At 42.7% G+C, this 12,538-nt stretch overlaps 1 protein-coding gene across 1 annotated transcript in view; it reads left to right on the forward strand.

Moving 5' to 3' along the window:
• The first annotated feature begins 8,042 nt into the window (after positions 1 to 8,042).
• The window catches only part of LOC124712056 (cellular tumor antigen p53-like), an 82,197-nt gene continuing 77,701 nt past the window's right edge, over positions 8,043 to 12,538 (forward strand). Inside the window, exon 1 of the mRNA XM_047242351.1 lies at positions 8,043 to 8,098. The gene's annotated coding sequence lies outside the window, so the exon portion shown is untranslated. The remainder of the gene's footprint in view (positions 8,099 to 12,538) is intronic.

Here is a 12,538-nt window from a genome sequence, read left to right on the forward strand (position 1 = left end):
CCTACTGAATCTCGAAATTATTAGTGCCGATTTTTTGAACTATTTTGGTCTAATGCTTCATGTTAAGTCGAAAAAGTTACTTAACCGACAAACTTTAATCGCTAGCACAGGCTCAACAGAAGTACACCCAGTTTAGTCTCATTGATTGATCTGCAGCACAAATATCGATATTTGCTAAAGAGATATCCTAACATTCTCACAGAGGAACCTAATTACGGTTTTCCTGGAGTTAACATGCAACACATAATCACAACTACAGGATCCCCAGTGCACCAGAAAATTAACTAAGAAAACATCTAATGTTAATAGATTAACAGCCTTGGAACACGCCACTTATCTCGTCTTCCAAGATGGAACTTGCTGTCCTAATGAAGATTATAGAGCTTTAATTGTTATCACACTGTCAGGCTGCTATGCAATGGCACATTTACAAGATATCAACCGCCAACTCTCCAACAGAAGGGCGCTGCAGTCATGGACCGTGCGGCTGGTCCCGGCAGAGGTTCGAGTCCTCCCTCGGGCATGGGTGTGTGTGTTTGTCCTTAGGATAATTTAGGTTACGTAGTGTGTAAGCTTAGGGACTGATGACCTTAGCAGTTAAGTCCCATAAGATTTCACACACTTTTGAACATTTTTTTTATATTGTGTTGTCCATCGTGTATATTATGTGAAGAAAGTGCCTCCATTTGATGTGCCTGGTGTAAAAAAAGACGTTATTTTTCAAGCATTTCTTTGCATGTTATCACTGTCGTAATGATTTTGTGTTATAAAAAAGAGTTAGTTATTATTTCCAGCTACCAAAAACATGTACGTCAAACGGTAAACTAAAAAAACAAAAAGAAACATGGATGTAGAAAGTATAATAGCGATTTAAAACATAAAACAAAAATAAGTAAAACTAATAATTATAATAACAATGAACGTTTAGATATTTTAATTAGGTATGTTGAGAATACTCCAACAGTACCCTGCGTACAATTTGTTTTCCAAAAATGGCATTTCAGAAATCAGCTTTATTTTTCCTAGAATCATACTACTACAATCATATGGTTGCCCACACATCCTTCGAGAGTAAAGACGTGGGATCGTGCCCACTCGTCGCTTATAGGGATGCTATACAACAATTCAAACAACGTGAGTGGTTTTATTTCAAATAAGCAGATTGACAATACTTAACGTTGAGATTTACAAGTAGTAGTCGCAAGCGAGTGGCGACATGCAATATAATTTAGAGTCCTTGGCTATATGTAATGCTCCTGGAAGTTGACACACGTCACTGATACTACTCGGCGAATCGTGTCCAGTCTTGTCCGTATACAGAGCCGACCTGAGCGGCCGAGGTTGGCAGGAGCTGCGCTTATGTTCACTTCTTGCAGGGGGCGCTCATGGCGCAGCTCGGTCCTTGTCAGCAACCTATTGGCTGACGTTTCCTCACTGCCTTTTCTGGTTTTCCGATCTTCGTCTTCGTTCCGGCGTTTGTGGTTGCGCCAGAACAAAATATATGTTTTCCTATCGCTCCTCTCTCGTATAGGCGATCATCATATGCCGCACCATCCGCTCCTTCCGTCTCCATGATTGCTACCTCATCATTTATGGCCGTCCTATCCACCTCACTCCTACCCTCAAATACCTTGGCCTCACCCTCGACCGCCACCTCACCTGGACTCCCCATATCCTTACCATCCAACACAAAGCTCACAACAGACTCCGCCTCCTAAAACTCCTGTCCGGCTGGACATGGGGTCTGCATCCTTCCACCATCCTTCACAGCTAGAAATCCTTGATCCGCCCCATCCTCTGTTATGCCAGCGTGGCTTGGATTTCCGCCCCTCCCAGGTTCTATAAATCAAATCCTCGAAAGTCATGTGCTCCGTCTCGCCTTCCGCATCCGCCTTCCGTCCGCCACGCACATCCTCTACGACCTCATCCCCTTCCCCCACCTTCTCCTTTTCCTTGAACACATCTGCACACTATGTATTGTCCGCCGCATTGATCCCCCTCACCCCCTGGTGTCTCCCTTCCCCTCCACCCTCAGTCCGTTGCCACGCCTTTACCATTGTGTCCCACCCTCTCTCCATCTCCACACCCTCCACCTCCTTTCCCAACGCAACTTCCACCGTCTACCTCTCCCAGATGATGAGCTTCGCTCTGACATCTACCCTTCCTACCAACTCTAACCCCATCTTCCTCCTGCCTCCTCCTCAGGGCTCCCTCTCCTCCCCCTCCCTTCTCCTGAGCGTCTTTCCCCTCCTACTCCCCCTCCCTTCTCTTGTGCTCCCCTTCGGTGTCTCTGCACTCCCTCCTGCCTTGTCTTCCCTCTTCATCTCCTGCCCCACCAGTCTCCTGCCTCTTGGTGTAACCACTGACGCCCTCCTCTTTTCATCCTGACCCCTCCCCTGCTTCACCTTGCTCTCCCCTCCTTTTACATCCTCTCAGGCCTCTCCCTCGGCAAGTCCCACCTGGCAGTTTTATTCTTCATCGTGTGTGCTCCAAGTGGGTTTAAAGTGTGTTGAGTATTTTTAATACTGTGGCTGACTTTTAACCTGTGCGGGTGCCTTCAGTGTCGCCTTTGTGTTTTAAGACTCGCAAACTGTGTTTTTTAACTTTATGTCGACTTTTTTAATTGTCCCCTCATGAACGTCTCTACGTCAGTGTATTTTTACCTCCATTATCTCCCCATACTCTGTTTTATGTCCCCCTTTTTTATCGTCTTATATGTAACATTTTATTCTCGTATTAGTGGTCATGTCACTCGGCTGAAGAGCGGCGGATTGTGCTGCTGACAGCCCTCCCCTGCCCATATGGGGCAGGGGAATGAAATCACAATAAAGAAAAAAAACTCTCGTAGAACTGTCTCTGTGTTGTGCCTTTCTGTAACCTCCTCTTTGCTTCTAAGTGTGACAACTTTTAGGAAGTGGTAGCACAGTCCAAGGAAGCCCATCCATGAGTGTAGGCAGGACTGTTTTTAATTATGTTGCACAACTCTTCTAAGTCCAAGGAAGCCCATCCATGAGTGTAGGCAGGACTGTTTTTAATTATGTTGCACAACTCTTCTAAACGTTGCAATAAATATGGAACAATGTGACGCTTATCGGTATGACACTAATGTTCCCAACGGGCTGGTGTGGTATGCGATACGTTGCATGAAGCCCTATGACAACCATCAAGCCAGCACAAATCACACACGTGTTTCAGTTCCAATGGCAATCATGAGCTCTTCTGGGTGGATGATGTTGTAGCTTACCATTATTTAAAGCTCAAGAAATTGAAGAAGAAGATAAGGAAGTACCTGGTGCACGTGCACAATGCTATAAATATCAAACACTGTTTAGCTGCGTTTGTCGTGAGCTCTCCCAACAAGAGTCGCAGATTTCATGAATTCTACAAAAGGAGTGCAGACAGTTTCAACTTTTACGAGTACTACTATCAGTTACTCTACCAAAGTAGGAGACAAATTTTTTACTTACTGTTTCTCCTCCTAGAAAGCTACTTTTTACAATAAGGCACGTTGGTGAAACTGTGTAGAAGACGTTAAAAATACCACTATGTAAACTTTATTTTTTGTAAAGCCACCTAGTATAATGCTTTAATCAGTGTGGTATGTACATAAATAACGATTACGGACTGATAAAGGTAGAATAGTATTTCTACAACTGACCAGTTTCGCAGAGTAGTATATGATTCAATTTGAGGAGTATTCAGAAGAACATTACTGGATTTGAAGTGAGATAAATTATCAGCGATGGTGTAGCTGTGGGTAGTGAACTCTGATTTGATCAAATGTAATACGTTTATTACGCTAAGGAAAATTCCGACACATTCTCCTTGGCTTCGCCCAGTAGCTAATTCAGAAATAACAGGAATTTAGTTTTCAGTTCAGTTTTACACCTGTCTCAAACCTTCATGTAACCAGGGAACATAGACGAAAAAAAAAACCCAGTCAGTATCATCAAGCGATGACTCTTAGTGCCTTTTCATTTCAGTCAGTTTTTTATCTCCAGCTTCAGCTTTTACTGACAGCAAACAAAAAACAGAAACACGAGATAGCTCTGCTTAGGCAAGTGCTCCAGCCAACCCTGCCATACAGCAGACAACACCCTGCGGAGGAGGGGATAACAAGCCGTTTCTGCTGCTACTTCTTGCGCTGTAATCCGAAATTTGTCAATGGTGTGTCGCTGATCTGCGTCTAATGCAAAACACAGCGCTTCATGGCTATCAAATTGGGCCTCTGGGCCGCAAGCGATAAAGTGCTTCGGCATTGAAGAGCTGTGAGATGGGCCGATAATGGAACTCATAGGTTTCGTCGCATAGGAACAACGCCTACCGTTGCAGCTGCGGAGCCGCTTTATCAGGAACTTTTGAATGGAACCGAATAGCGAAATAAACGTCTTGTGGTAGGTAATCAGGTGAAACTTACAAGGAACGGCTTGAGTGCGTGGTCGCAACTTCAATCTATAATAAGGCTCATATAGAAGTGTTGTGTTGACACGAAGGAAGAAAGGAAAATTGGGTTTAACGTCCCGTCGACATCGAGGTTATTAGAGACGGAGCACAAGCTCGAATTGCGTCAAGGATGGGGAAAGAAATTGGCCGTGCCTTTTCAATGGAACCGTCCCGGCACTTGCCTGGAAAGATTTAGGGAAATCTTTGAACCTAAATCTGGATTACCAGACGCGGGTTTAAACCGTTGTCCTCCCGCATGAGTATCCAGTGTGCTAACCACTGCGCCACCTCGCCGGGTGTTGTGTTAACAGTTACGAGAGGAAGGATGTTAACTACTAATGACTTGCAGTATGCATCGGGAGGGCGACAGAAAATGAGTGTCCAGGAGGTGTAGAGATCAACCTTGTATGGAATATATGTGTTATACTTCACAAAATGGACATCGTCGACATTCAAGAAATGTAGAAAACTAACCATTAACTTGCACCATTAAAACCGAATGAAAAATGGCGCGCCACAGTGATCGCAAAGGTTCGCACCATCAAGATCGAAGGTGAACTCCTTAGGACCGTGCATGACGTTCAGCTAGATATCCACTCTTAACGAATGGATATAGAATCATATTGGTATAACGGGGCAATGAGAACTGATGAAATGCGGTGGCATGCTACCAAATGTGAAACAGTCTATCGTGGAGCTTATAGTGAAACTGGCTACCCTTTAAGCGCGATAATATCTTTTATAGGCATGGGAAAAACAAATATCCGGAGGCTGAATTTGTCCAGTGTTCCAGGTGGTATAACTTCAATGTCACTCACTTTTTAGGAGGGATAATTTGCCCTAGAGGAGTATGATTTTTTTGTGCAGACTAGGAATCAAGCAGAAGCAATGTATTTTGACCAGCTATTGGCCAAAAGCAGTGTTCATACTATAGTTGTAGTTCTCTTATACCCAATTTCTCACTCTTGCTTGCTGTGACGTAAATATTCCCTACTGCCCTTGCAAGATCACACATACAAGAAAGAAGCGTAGAGAGCAGAGCACCTCCAACTTCTCGCAGCACAATAAGTAACTTTCGAGCCAATTTACCATCCAAATTAACATTCGGCACAATTAAATACGAATGCGTTAAAACATTGATATTAGTTGATCTTGGTACAACTCTCTCTAATTTCCAGCGTTCCTTTCATATGCATTCCCTCTTCAAATCCCTACTGTTCGGAGTTGAAAACAAATTCCTTAATGAACGATGGAATAGATTTGTTTATCTTAGCTACAAATTTTCGGGCCGGCTCCGCAGTATGTTTGATAAAGAATGGACTGAAACCTTCAGACACTGCAACAGTGCAAAATTTTCAAACTAAACGGCAAGTAACGTATTAGAGTTGTTTTTTTTCAGTATGTTTTGTGGCAGGCTAATTTATTATTAAGTAGCTTTCTAGATTGTATGTGAAACAGTTTTGCAAGCATCAGAGGTCGATATTAACGTGGTTTCACTATCTAACCCCACTTCAAATAAGGCACTTGAATTACTAAAAGCTAGACAGGTAGACCGTGACTATATTTTCCGCCCCTCGGATGTAGTAAATTGCGAGACCAGGTCGAGGTGCAAACGCGCCTAGACATTGTGTTAACACAACGGTTTTTGCTCGTGTGCGCAAGAGGCTTGTGGTCGGTGTAAATGGTTAGAGGACATCCTTCAGTGTCATCCTGGAAATAGCGGACCGCCTCATACATGGCCAACAGCTCTCTATCAGGAGTCAGTCACTTCTCTGAGTGACGGTCGACTTTCGAGAGAAAAAAATGCAGCGACTGTGTTACGCTGGCGATCTCTTGTTGAAGTACCGCGACAATAGCACCGTCGCTGGCGTCTGCGGTGATCATGAGGTGAGCGCCCAGTGACAGAAGAGCGAGGGTGACAGCCTGTGCGAGGTCGAATTTAATTTTGTCGAAGGCCGTTTGCGTTTCAAGCATCCACGTCAGGTGTCGTTGCCAGTGATGTTCTTGCCGCGCAGCGGCCGTCAGATGTAAGAGGGTTTCAGCAGCATGTGGGGAAAGACTCCTGCAAAAATTGATAATTCTGAGGAAATGTCGAATTTCTTGAGAGTATGTGAGGTTGGGGGGGGGGGGGGGGGCGGAGGGGAAGGAGGAGGTGGATTTGTTCCCTTTCTCCGGCGTGGGGGGTGTCCAACGAAGGTGAACACGTTTCCCGTAGTTGGCATTTATCGTTATTAATTACGACGCCGTGAGCTGCAAACTTGTCCAATATGGTGCATAAATGAATCTCGTGTTCATGGGGAGAAAATTATCAAGAAAATCATCAAGTCATCTCGTTACGTACAGCAGAAGGGCTTGTTAAATAGGAGGCCGTAAATAAACCTCTGCCAGTCCGGACCGCGTTTTTTAACCCATCAGCACAAATAAAAAACCGATTGGCGTGTTTATTGCAGTTTTTGGTAGATTCTCGTCAGCCATAAGTATCTGTAAGTTGGCCCTTTTACAGTCAACAACATTGAATGTAGTGACACCAGCAAGTTCATGTGCGAAGCCTTGTAAGTTCAATACAGGGTAGCGTTGAAGTACCGATAATCGCCACACAATCGCCACGTCTTATCATTTTTGAGGACGAGCTTGATAGGAGAAGCTCAAATATCCGTACAATACCAACACGCAAGAGTACGTCCACGGCGGCTTTTGCCGCTTTTGAGTTGCGATGAGGATGGCTACCTCAGGGCAGCGATATCGTTCGGACCACTCCACGGAGTTACGTTCCTACACACGTATATGTGCTAACGCGTTGTGTACTATTGTACGTTCACTTCGCGCATAAAAACAGTTCAAATTCAACGTGTGAAGACAGCAATTCCCACGAAATAACAGTTGATGTCCGCCATGCGAGTTGAGATCACTGTGTAATTCACTTTGAAAGCAGATCGCCAGAGTTAGTTACCAGTATCTTGTCGATTGTGTACGACACAGCTGCGAAACTTGAAGTCAATGACATAATCAATACGTTTGCTTCATTCAAAGCAAATGAAACACAAAATCAAATTATAATAAAAACACAACCCCCGAAACGGGACATTTTATCTACTCTTAATGTCAGCCTTCTTTCTTTCATTTTTCATGGGCATAATTCATTTAAGAGAATGTTTTGAATAATGCTAGATTTTTTAAACCTATATACAAACTTGTCACATCTGCATAAAAAAAGTGCAGAAAGGTAGATTTACTGGAACGACCTGGGAGGAGAAAACTTTGGCAGCTCTGTACAGTTCTACCAACATACAATTATTGACTATAACAAATAAGTGTGACGTATTTCAATACAAATATTTCTATATTTTCTTTTTTGTTACTCACCGTTACATTATACTTCAAAGCCTACTCCACATGAACAACATTACTCGTAGCATTAAAATAATAAGTGCTCAACGACATTACTGACTGCCCACAATTCGACAGTGAGTTTCACATGGTTTACAGGAATGTATATAATTAAAATATCTGAGAATAGACTCTCACAAATTAATTAATTTTTAATCTCATACTATTCACTCAAGGTTGGCAACAGCAAATTTTAATCCGATTTCGGTGTGGTGCAGTTGGCAATAGACTGACACTTTGGGAGACGCCGCTTGGTTTGTGTGGGGAGGTAAGTCATGACGTTTATAATCGTCATTTATTATGCATGCTTAACAGACTGGGGAATTAGTAGATAACATCCAAACTACAGCTGGGTGCCTTGAAGAAAATGTCCTACACGAAGAGTGTGGTTTCGTGCCGTGATAAAGGCACCTCACAAGCAGTCGTCAGGGACAGGATTGAATTCTTACTTCGGTTTTACTAATTTAGAGTTTCTGCTGTTTCCTAGTGTTATGTACTGTCTATACTCAGATGGCTTTAATTTTCAGATCAACTGGTGATTCCCTATCTCACCTACGTTCACTCCACGCTCTGGCTCCGCCTATAATCGACAGAACTTTCATTAAACTGAGATATTCCTTTCTTCGTTTTTAACAGTAAACGTACACTGTTCAGTAGCTTATTTAGTGTAAGATATTGTGCCACATTAGTAATTAACGCTTGTAACGTTACCTACGTCCATGTCGGTTGGCCTTTAATTAGGATTATTATTATTATTATTATATTATTATTATTAGTAGTAGTAGTAGTTTTATTGTAATTTACTATTCCTGTGAAACCATAAGGCAGAATGCTGTTCAAACAAAATTACCTTCCTTTGTAACATCTGCTGCATTATTTAGTTAAAGCAGTGCTAAACAATGATATTCTAGTAATTTTTTCGCCTGCCTATCTTATTTATTCAACGCCCCCTCCACTGTTGGAGATCAAATGAACTGATTAAGAAATGTCCCTCAACAAGAGAAAATGCGCAATGAAGGTCTTAACGAATTGAAAATAGGCAATTTCTGGGCACATAACAGTTGGACAGACCGCTGAAATACCAAAGATGAAATAAGGCCTGCAGAGTATATGACGTTTTCTCAGAACTATTGATATTGGGAGAGCAAGCCATGAAATTTATATCACCTGGTATGAAAGGTATATACATGCTTTAATAAAGCAAAAGTCTTGTTTGTAAGAAACACATTTTAAACATTTTTATGACTTTGCATTGAAAAGTTGTAATATTCACATGAAAGTAATTCAGCAGTAGAGTTAAGGATGGAGCAGTTGGTGTCCCCCCCGCCCCCAGTGATACAATCATATAATCTTTCATCTCTTTCTTGTGCTATTGGCGCAATCAGCCTCAATTGCCTGTGTTGACCAAGTTATCTAATAACCTTGTCGTTCAGAACACCACCAGACACTCTGTAGTCTTATAACACATCCATTTCTGCAGTATGTAAGATTTATTGTGCCCTTAAATGACTAAATTTTATGCTGAAATTTTCCAGTGAATACCACAAGGCTATGTTTGACATCCTGTTATAAGGCCAGTAATATATGAGTGTAAGATTGTCTGTACACTTAGTCGTAATTTAGTTATTTCTAGTCTGTGCTGCTTCTCATGGTATATGCACTGTTCTAACAAATACTTGAAATATTAAAAAAGTGTGAGAGAAATGGTTGGCCAATATCTCTATAATTTACTTTTTTATACAATTTAAAATATGTGTTAATATGAACTATAACAGTCATCTGTTAGAAATACTGCTCAAAATCGCAGCATTGTGTGAAGACCCTATTGACAGAAGAATTTCCATTTATCTCAGCTCTGTTTTTGTATTTGCAGTTTCTGATCATGACATTAGACTTTGTGATTATAAAAGTGTTAGCTTAGAAAACCGTAGCAGTTGGAGATTTATATTGTTAACTTAATTTCCTCCCCTCTTGCATCTGTGAGCATCCATAAGCCACTCTTTTACTTATCGTTAATATTGTTTTATCCTGCGCATACTACTGTTAAATTAAACGCTACTCGAATAGGCCGTGAATTCCAAACGGTACCGGCTGGCCACTGTGTCATCCTCAGCCCATTGGCATCACAGGATGCGTGTGTGGAGGGGCTTGTGGTCAGCACACTACTCTACCGGCCGTCTGTCAGATTATGAGACCAGAGCCACTACCTTTTGCATACTGCTATTGCCACCTCTTTATACAGGGTGTTACAAAAAAGTATGGCCAAACTTTCTGGAAACATTCCTCATACACAAATAAAGAAAAAATGTTATGTGGACATGTGTCCGGAGACGCTTAATTTCCATGATAGAGCTCATTTTAGTTTCGTCAGTATGTACTGTACTTCGATTCACCGCCAGTTGGCCCAATTGAAGGAAGGTAATGTTGACTTTGGTACTTGTGTTGACATGCGACTCATTGCTCTACAGGGGTCGACAGAAGCGTCCGATCCAACGCGTCGGCTTTGACCCGTGACGTAAGGGTGTTGTGTGTGATGTCATGACGGCGAGGAGTTTGGTTTGAGTGTGGCTGTCTCCAGTTCCGTTTTATCTTATTTTATTTACTTTTCTGATCTGTTCGTTCTATCTCGTGAGATTTTTTTTAAATTTAAAAACACTTATTACTTATTTTAATTATGTTTCCTCCAATTTCTGTTTTAGTTTATTATATTTATCTTTCTGATCTGTTCGTTCTATCCCGTGAGATTTTTTTTTTTAAAAAGACAAAAAACACTAATCAGCTACTGAAGCATCTTTATCTTCTATGGGTTGCAGGGGTTACGACACCTGGGGAGGTGGGTCGGTATTCATGCATGGCTGTCTTCACTTACACGTTGTAGCTACGCAAGGCGTCTAAATTTGTTTATATTTAGTTTCCCCCCACCCAAAACACCCCATTTCCCGCACTTGTCCCGTTAGTGTCATTAGGCTTCTTGTGGAAAGTGTGTGTGTTTGTTTTTGTTTCCGCCATATTTGTGACGTCATGGGTCAAAGCAGACGGGTGGGATCGGACGCTTCCGTATTTCCCTCTACAGTACTAGCATCAAGCACATCAGTACGTAGCATCAACAGGTTAGTGTTCATCATGAACGTGGTTTTGGAGTCAGTGCAACGTTTACAAATGCGGAGTTGGCAGATGCCCATTTGATGTATGGATTAGCACGGGGCAGTAGCCATGGCACGGTACTTTTGTATCGAGACAGATTTCCAGAACAAAGGTGTCCCGAGAGGAAGACGTTCGAAGCAATTGATCGGCGTCTTAGGGAGCACGGAACATTCCAGCCTACGACTCGCGACTGGGGAAGACCTAGAACGACGAGGACACCTGCAATGGGCGAGGCAATTCTTCATGCAATTGACGATAATCCTAATGTCAGTGTCAGAGAAGTTACTGCTGTACAAGGTAACGTTGACCACATCACTGTATGGAGAGTGCTGCGGGAGAACCAGTTGTTTCCGTACCATGTACAGCATGTGCAGGCACTATCAGCAGCTGATTGGCCTCCACGGGTACACTTCTGCGAATGGTTCATCCAACAATGTGTCAATCCTCATTTCAGCGCAAATATTCTCTTTACGGATGAGGCTTCATTCCAACGTGATCAAATTATAAATTTTCACAATCAAGATTTGTGAGCTGATGAGAATCCGCACGCAATTGTGCAATCACGTCATCAACACAGATTTTCTGTGAATGTTTGGGCAGGCATTGTTGTTGATGTCTTGATTGGGCCCCATGTTCTTCCACCTATGCTCAATGGAGCACGTTATCATGATTTCATACGGGATACTCTACCTGTGCTGCTAGAACATGTGCCTTTACAAGTACGACACAACATGTGGCTCATGCACGATGGAGCTCTTGCACATTTCAGTCGAAGTGTTCGTACGCTTCTCAACATCAGATTCGGTGACCGATGGATTGGTAGAGGCGGACTAATTCCATGGCCTCCATGCTCTCCTGACCTCAACCCTCTTGACTTTCATTTATGGGGGCATTTGAAAGCTCTTGTCTACGCAACTCTGGTACCAAATGTAGACTCTCTTCGTGCACGTATTGTGGACGGCTGTGATACAATACGCCATTCGCCAGGGCTGCATCAGGGATTCCATGCGATGGATGGTGGATGCATGTATCCTCGCTAACTGAGGACATTTTGAACATTTCCTGTAACAAAGTGTTTGAAGTCATGCTGGTACGTTCTGTTGCTGTATGTTTCCATTCCATGATTGATGTGATTTGAAGAGAAGTAATAAAATGAGCTCTAACATGGAAAGTAAGCGTTTCCGGACACATGTCCACATAACATATTTTCTTTGTGTGTGAGGAATGTTTCCTGAAAGTTTGGCCGTATCTTTTTGTAACACCGTGTATAACTTCTCCTCCTCCCCCTCCCCATCCTCCTCCTTTCTTCCCCCCCCCCCCCCCTTCCTCTTCATCACAACTGCCTCCACCACCACCACCACCACCACAACCACTATTTAGCCTACTTTCCTGCTGTGATAGGCAAGAAAAATACTACTGTATGTGGTGTGTCACATGGTGATAGTATTGCTGATGTGAACTCCTCCCAACTCTGAAAAATTTTTATGGATATAAGGCACGTGCTTTCAATACTCTGCAGAATCCATATGACAGAGTGCTATATTCATGAGTAGCTGGATACCAG

This window comes from Schistocerca piceifrons, chromosome 8, assembly GCF_021461385.2.
Source record: "Schistocerca piceifrons isolate TAMUIC-IGC-003096 chromosome 8, iqSchPice1.1, whole genome shotgun sequence".
Classification (NCBI taxonomy): Eukaryota; Metazoa; Arthropoda; class Insecta; order Orthoptera; family Acrididae; genus Schistocerca; species Schistocerca piceifrons.